Raw genomic sequence first — 7500 nt, 5'->3', positions numbered from 1 at the left:
ACATGAAGTAATGCCATGTGTGCCACTGTTTCTGTGAAGAGCACAGCATGAAGTAATGCCATGTGTGCCACTGTTTCTGTGAAGAGCACAACATGAAGTAATGCCATGTGTGCCACTGTTTCTTTGAAGAGCACAGCATGAAGTAATGCCATGTGTGCCACTGTTTCTGTGAAGAGCACAACATGAAGTAATGCCACGTGTGCCACTGTTTCTGTGAAGAGCACAACATGAAGTAAAGTCATGTGTGCCACTGTTTCTGTGAAGAGCACAACATGAAGTAATGCCATGTGTGCCACTGTTTCTGTGAAGAGCACAACATGAAGTAATGCCATGTGTGCCACTGTTTCTGTGAAGAGCACAACATGAAGTAATGCCATGTGTGCCACTGTTTCTGTGAAGAGCACAACATGAAGTAATGCCATGTGTGCCACTGTTTCTGTGAAGAGCACAACGTGAAGTAAAGTCATGTGTGCCACTGTTCCTGCCCAGCCACCCGTGGCCATTAAAGGTACATTGATCTGGCTTTCTTTGCTGTTTATTGAATGGAGGCATGTGAAAGTACTCAGTGCAAAGGATTGTTAAATGTGTAGTGTCAGCCATTGTTGGATTACTGATAAAAGGCTAAATAAATGGAAGTTTGACGTTGATAATACCATTCTGGAAGTGTTTCTAATCATCTACAGACATAAGGAAAGGTCTAAGATGACATATTTGCTTAGTTTAGCAAAAAGCATTTTGGTGTTAAGCAGGAATGGAAATCAAATCAGAAGTAGAAAAAAATCTGACAGCAATATAAGGAGAAGAATCAGTTGATAAAGAAAACTGGAAAAGCCATAGATGTATTGTCAAGTAAAGAGATCTCCAGGAACAATGTCATGTTGACCAAAATTTGACTCAGGAATGGTTAAGGAGAGGTGAACTGAAACCAAAAGATAAACGGTTAATAATGACAGCCCAGGATAGTGGACTACATACAGTGGATATAAAAAGTTTACACACCCCTGTTAAAATGCTAGGTTTTTGTGATGCATAAAAAATGAGACCACAATAAATAATTTCAAAACTTTTCCCACCTTTAATATGACCTATAACCTGTACAATTCAATTGAAAAACAAACAAATCTGTTGGGAAAAAATATAAAAAAAAAAAAAATCATGCAATACGCTGGTTGAAAAAAGTCAAACCAAGACAGCTCACAGGCTAAGAGCCTCTACAGAATCAAGAAAACATGTATAAACAAACTGAATTAGGCTCACCACAGCACAAACTAAAATGAAATAAAACCACGATTTATTGACTGCAGTAACAAAAACAAAAATGAATAAGTAAGCGCTTTCACGTTTTTACAACCCTTCTTCAGACTTTCAAAGCTACTAACAACTACAACCACATTATATACTGTGTTGCATCTTGTACTGCTCAATTAATCAAACAATTAATCAATCTATCACATTACCATTAAATTTAAAGACAAACTCGTAGCTTTCTTATATACTGTGTGTGTCTTGTGTCTTGATAAAACCTTCTCCTAAACTAAATATATTAATAAATATTTAATACGTATTTGTATTCAATGATACAACATATGCACAACATTTAATACTGTATAAATACGTATTGAATACAAAATTGAAACTAAGAACCATATGCATATGTAGAAATATTCATAAAAATCTAAAAACTTATATGAATGTAAAATTCTGAAGAGTGCATATCAGCTCATAAAAAAATGGGCATATTCTAAAATCTCAACGTATACCTATATAAAGAATAAAATTACTCATAAATTAATGAGCATAGAGGCACGCTTTTAAAAATGATTTTAAAGTAACTTTCTCATTTAAACCATGCCCTCTATGGCTCTGTAGTCTTATTATCCATCTATTTCCGCGCTCTTCAGTATAATTTTTTATATCCCCCAACCTATTTGTTGGGGGATATACGACTATCCTTCTCTCTAGGTAAAAAATGGAACTCTCTTCCTCCTTCCCTTAGGACTATTCCTTACACAGAATCCTTCAAGACCCAACTCTTCTCGCACCTATCTGCCAAATGGAAATGCTCTTGCTTTCACCCTACATAAAATCACGGGAATCTCTTCTCTAACCCCCCCTGCACCAATCGTCTGATTTCAATTCTAAATTGAACTAATATGGTTTAGCTGACTCTCAGTCGACTGCAAGATGTAAATACTTATAATAATGTGTAAAAAAAAAAAAAAATTCTTATTTTGTATTTGTTCTTCTTGGTATACTGCTGTTTGTACACTTCAATTGTTTTTTATCTTGTGCATTTGTAACTTTGATTGTACTGCCTTGGAGCTTTTCTCCCCGGGCCTCCACTGAAAATGGGTTCTTCTTGGCCCAGTGGACTTCCCCGATAATCAAACTGAAAATAAATAAATTTGTTACTATAATCAGCTCCATGACATTAAATTTGAACTTTTGTGGGTCATGCCTTTCTCTAATACATGTTGAGCTAAAGCATTATATTCACCTTCTCTATTGATTGCATATAGGTGCTCTCTGATACGCTCCATTAAACTCCTGTTAGTTTTTCCTACATAGAAACATGAACAACTCTGGCAGACAGCTATGTAAATTAGATTTCTTGACTTGCAGTCAGCATAAAAATTGAACTTATATTCATGTCCCGTATCTGGATGTTTAAAAAAATTGCTTCCTGATACATATGTGCAATGATTGCAACTTCTGCATGGAAGCGTACCCTGTCTATTTGTTTCCAATTTGTTTCTATTGCTGATATTTTCATAATATAACAATCTTTTGAGAGATTTCATATTTTTGTATGAAAAGCTGGGTCTATGACCCACTATCTGAGCTATTCTCTCATCTGCGGTTAGTATACCCCAGTTCTTTTCAATAATTCCTTTAATTCCTTTGTTCATATTAGAATACTGAATAGTTATTCTATGCCTATTGTTTCGTTGGTTAATTCTATTCCCATCGATCTCACCATTCCTATGTAGATATGGCTTCCCTTTACCTTTCCTTGTTGAATTGTTTACTTCATAAACAGATTCAACTTCATGTTTGCAATATCCCCTTGACAAAAACTCATTTACTAACATATCTTGTTTCTTATTATAATTATCGACACTTGTAGTCAAACGTGACATTCTCAAGGTCTGTCCTTTCACAATATTATGATATATATGCTGGGGATGCATTCTATTTCTATGTAACATATTGTTTCTCCAACAAGATTTTCTGTATATCTCAGAGTGTATCTCACCATTCATTTTGATTATTTTCACATCTAAAAACTCCATTGCCTCATATGAATACTTCTGTTCAAATCTTAGAAAACATGTGCTACTGTCCACATATCTAATAAATTCATTTAATTCCATTTCTGTGCCTTTCCATGTAAAAACACATCATCTACAAAATGTTTATAGAATTTTATATGATTATTGAAATTAATATTTGATAAAACATATGTGCTCTCCCAATATGCCAACACTAGGTTGGCATAGTTATTTGCACATGGGGTACCCATTGCTACCCCTTTTTTCTGTAGATAGTAAACGTTTTGATAGGAAAACACATTGTTCTCCAATACTAATTCAAGTAAGGCTAAAATTTTTTATAATGGAGCTTCTGGATACACCTTTTTCAATTAAAAATGATCTCAAGAATTCCATTCCTGCATCGTTAGGAATTGAAGTGAAGAGGGATGCAACATCTAGAGTAACTAATAAATCAGTATATGCCTCTTCAGTATTCAAAATTTAGGCACCATAACTCTCCAAAAAATGTTGTCTCTCTCAATATCGAACTTGTGTCATTGACTATTGGTTGAAGTTGTTTCTCAATAAATATGGAAGCTGGTTCCATCAGCCAACCACTGCCTGACACTATAGGTCTCATTGGAGGGTCAGTATATGTCTTGTGTACTTTGGGAAGTCATCTTATATTGGAACAAGGGGATTCTCAACTAATAAATATTTATACAATTCACTGTCAATAGTGTGGCATAGGAACATGTCATATAGCTCTGAATGCACATTCCTAATCAAACTATTCAACATTGCTCTATTTAAAGTTTGATATGTCTCATCGTCGCCTAACATATTCCTCATACTAGTCATAAAGGCGTCTGCATCTAATATAACAATAGCACCAACTTTGTCAGCCTGTCTGATAACTATCTCTTTATTTTCTTGTAATGTTTTAATTGACTGAAATTCATCATAAGTTAAATTATAAAATTCTGGTCTATTATTTAGTTTATACAATTCAAACAGATCACGTTCGCAAGCTTTTTCAAAAGTCTCTAATATAGGATGTACCTGAGGAGTAAAAACAGAAGGTTTAGAAAAAACATTTCTTTCTTCCATAGTAGTATTGCCAAAAAATAGATCTAACCCAATTATCCTGACAAACATTTTCACATCTAGTATTATATCAGTGATATCTGCTGATTTAGATGGTACGAAAGAAAGGCCTTAATTCAAGAGAGACTTTTCATTATCAGTTAAAAGGTATCTGGATAAATTAATCACTAAGTCTTGGTTATAGGTCATAATACCTTTCTCTGGAACTCGTACCTGTCCTCAGTCAATTTCCTCTTGCCTTTTCGCCCGCGAGGCATCCAGTTCACCTCTGGCAATTGTCGAATGGGTAGAGGAAAAGAAAGAAACAAGGTGTTACTTTCTGTTATAACATCCAAAGCATCCAATTTATTAACAGGATTTCTACTAAGGTCCTTCCTTATTGCGCCAGCTGAACTGGTAAGAGCCATGTTACCAACAGAAGAACTCTCTCTAGCAGTTGTAGTTTCACTTCCGACCAGAGTGCCTGCTCCATCAGACAGGATATCCATGGTAGACGGAATGTCAGCAGATGTCACCGGTAGGGGTGGATGCATAGTGTCGGAACCGGAGTGAAGGTTATTGGAGGTCAAAATTCTGGTATTATGAGTTTCTGGAGTATCGTGATGTGTAGGATTCATTTCTTTATTATCTTATATAGATGCTTTCACATTGTCTGGCTGGTTGCATAAGTGTGCACACCCTTACATTAATACTTCGTTGTGTGCACACCCTTAACTCATTCACTCTGGAGCAGTTCAGAAAAAGCTGCCTGCTTAATTCCACCATAGGAACAACAGTGCAGCCTGAACTCATTTTTAGAAAATCCATTTGTAATACCATACAGAAAACAAATGTTCATAACTCTAAAACTATAAGAGCTAGAGTAAAAATGTAAATGTGAAAGCTGTTGCTCAGATACTTACCTTTGCAACAGTATAAATGTTGATAATGCGTATCAGAGTCATTATTAAATATTTGGCTAGGAATGCTGATATTGTGCATATTTTTTTACCTTTTTTTGGAAAAGCAAAGCACAATATATTGGTCAGTGGTACCATGTAGACCCGTACAATTTGTATTTGATTTGTTTGTATGAATGCCAGCTTTAAAATGATACCTTAACCATTACTGTGTGATGATCCTTTATGGAGATATTCACAGAAATATGATTAATATAATATTTGTCATAATTGATAAAGCATAATATCTCATCACCTGTAACAGACAGAGCCTACATATCAGTGTAGAAGTTATGTATCTAACTGTCAGCTTCAAAATGATGCATCACTTGTGTCATCACCATGGTCCCTTGCAAACATATGGGCATAATAATGAGAAGTATTGGAAATGTATAATTTTCATAATCCTACAAGACTAAACAAACTATGATATCTGTGCATGTGTACAGTGCTCAGAGACAGTTTACCATGTTGTAAGGAGTAATACTGTCCTCAAAATGAGGTATTACTTGGCACACTGATATGTTCCCTTGCAAAGTTATTTACCAAAATATGAAAAAAAATCATAATTTTCATAACCAAACTCCAAAACAAACTTTTATATCTGTACATGTGTACAACATTCAGGGACAGTTTTTTTACCATGTAGGGACTATAATACTGTCTTCAAAATGAGGTATTACTTAACACATTCAAATGCTCCCTTGCAAAGTTTTTTACCAAAATATGAAAAAATCATAATTTCCATAACCTAAGTCCAAAACAAATTTTGATATCTCTACATGTGTACAATATACAGGCACAGTTCTTTACCATGTTATAAGGAGTAACACTGTCTTCAAACCGAGGTATTACTTGGCACACTGACATGTTCCCTTACAAAGTTATTTACCAAAATATGAAAAAAAATCATAATTTCCATAACCGTGTTGGAACTCTGAATACTGTCTTCAAAATGAGGTATTACTTAGCACATTCAGATGCTCCCTTGCAAAGTTATGTACCAAACTATGAAAAAAATCATAATTTCCATAACCTGAGTGCTAAACAAACTGATAACGGGACATCTGTACAGCACTCGGACACAGTTCCTTTACCATGTAGACACATATCATTGTAAATATACAAATTCTTGGTGTAGCCAACATACTGCTGAATGGGTACATGTAAAGAGAAAAAGCAAGGTCTCCTCTATGAACCATATAACCATAATGGACTTTACTGTGTATCAAACAAATTGTAAAAATTATAGAAAAAGTGGTGGGGGTGGTTCGAAATTACTCCATGTAGACAAAATCCCAAATCTGGCTTGTGCATTGATCAGTGTGATAATGACCTCTATTCAACAGTGACAGCTGTTGAGAGTTTTACCTGAAAAGTGATAATGATTCAGTGCTATAGTGGAACTGCACTTATTGTTGATGTGCTAATGAGCTGCATTTCGTCACTTGAAAGTAATGCATGCTCAGACATAGGTGATAACTGCTGCACATGACCTGTTTAGGTATTCATTATAATTCAGTAGAAATAGTATAGCACTTAGATTTAACTGAGCCCTTCCTCCTACCACCTACTTTCCGCACAGGACTGACAAAGCCAGGTAAAATGGCTAAAAATATATGTTAGCTGCATGCTGGTAGTAGTCGGCAAGTAGTAACCTTTAACTCACTCAGACAACTACTGACTATACGCAGAAATACAATAATACAAGCAGCAATGTCAAACTTAGCTGCAAAAGTAGTAATTCAAGTTCTCACCTAACCAACCCTCTGGTTACAATAACACACAGCCCTGTTTGTTAGCAGCCATTCCAACATTCCTTCAGACGTATGTATCATCACTTTTACTCAGCGTGCATATATATATATATATTTTTTTTAACATTTGTTAACCGGGAAAGTCCGGCTTGGAATGAAGCCTATTTTCAGCGGAGGCCCGGGGAGAAATGCTGCAGATGCATGTCTTTGAATTGTTAACATTAATTAACGTTAATATTGTTAACAAATGAAGGATTCCTGAAAGCTGGATACATAAACAAAAAAATGTAATAACCATCAATGACACCTGAGCTACAGATAACCCATGCCTGTTACACTGTATGTGTAGTACAACATTCGGACAAATAGATGAGCTGAGAGGGCGTGGCATGGCACCTTGCCATCAGCCAGTGAATCAGTTGTCTCTGTTGTGTAAGCATAAGC

At 35.4% G+C, this 7500-nt stretch overlaps 1 protein-coding gene across 1 annotated transcript in view; it reads left to right on the top strand.

Moving 5' to 3' along the window:
- The window catches only part of LOC122795920 (microtubule-associated serine/threonine-protein kinase 4-like), an 809687-nt gene that overhangs the window by 507176 nt on the left and 295011 nt on the right, over nucleotides 1–7500 (top strand). The gene's annotated exons all lie outside the window — the stretch shown is intronic.

Source organism: Protopterus annectens, chromosome 2.part2, assembly GCF_019279795.1.
Source record: "Protopterus annectens isolate FY-2018-M chromosome 2.part2, PAN1.0, whole genome shotgun sequence".
In the NCBI taxonomy this organism is placed as follows: Eukaryota; Metazoa; Chordata; order Ceratodontiformes; family Protopteridae; genus Protopterus; species Protopterus annectens.
The sequence above is the reverse complement of the archived record's forward strand: the minus strand, read 5'-3'. Positions and strand labels throughout refer to the sequence as shown.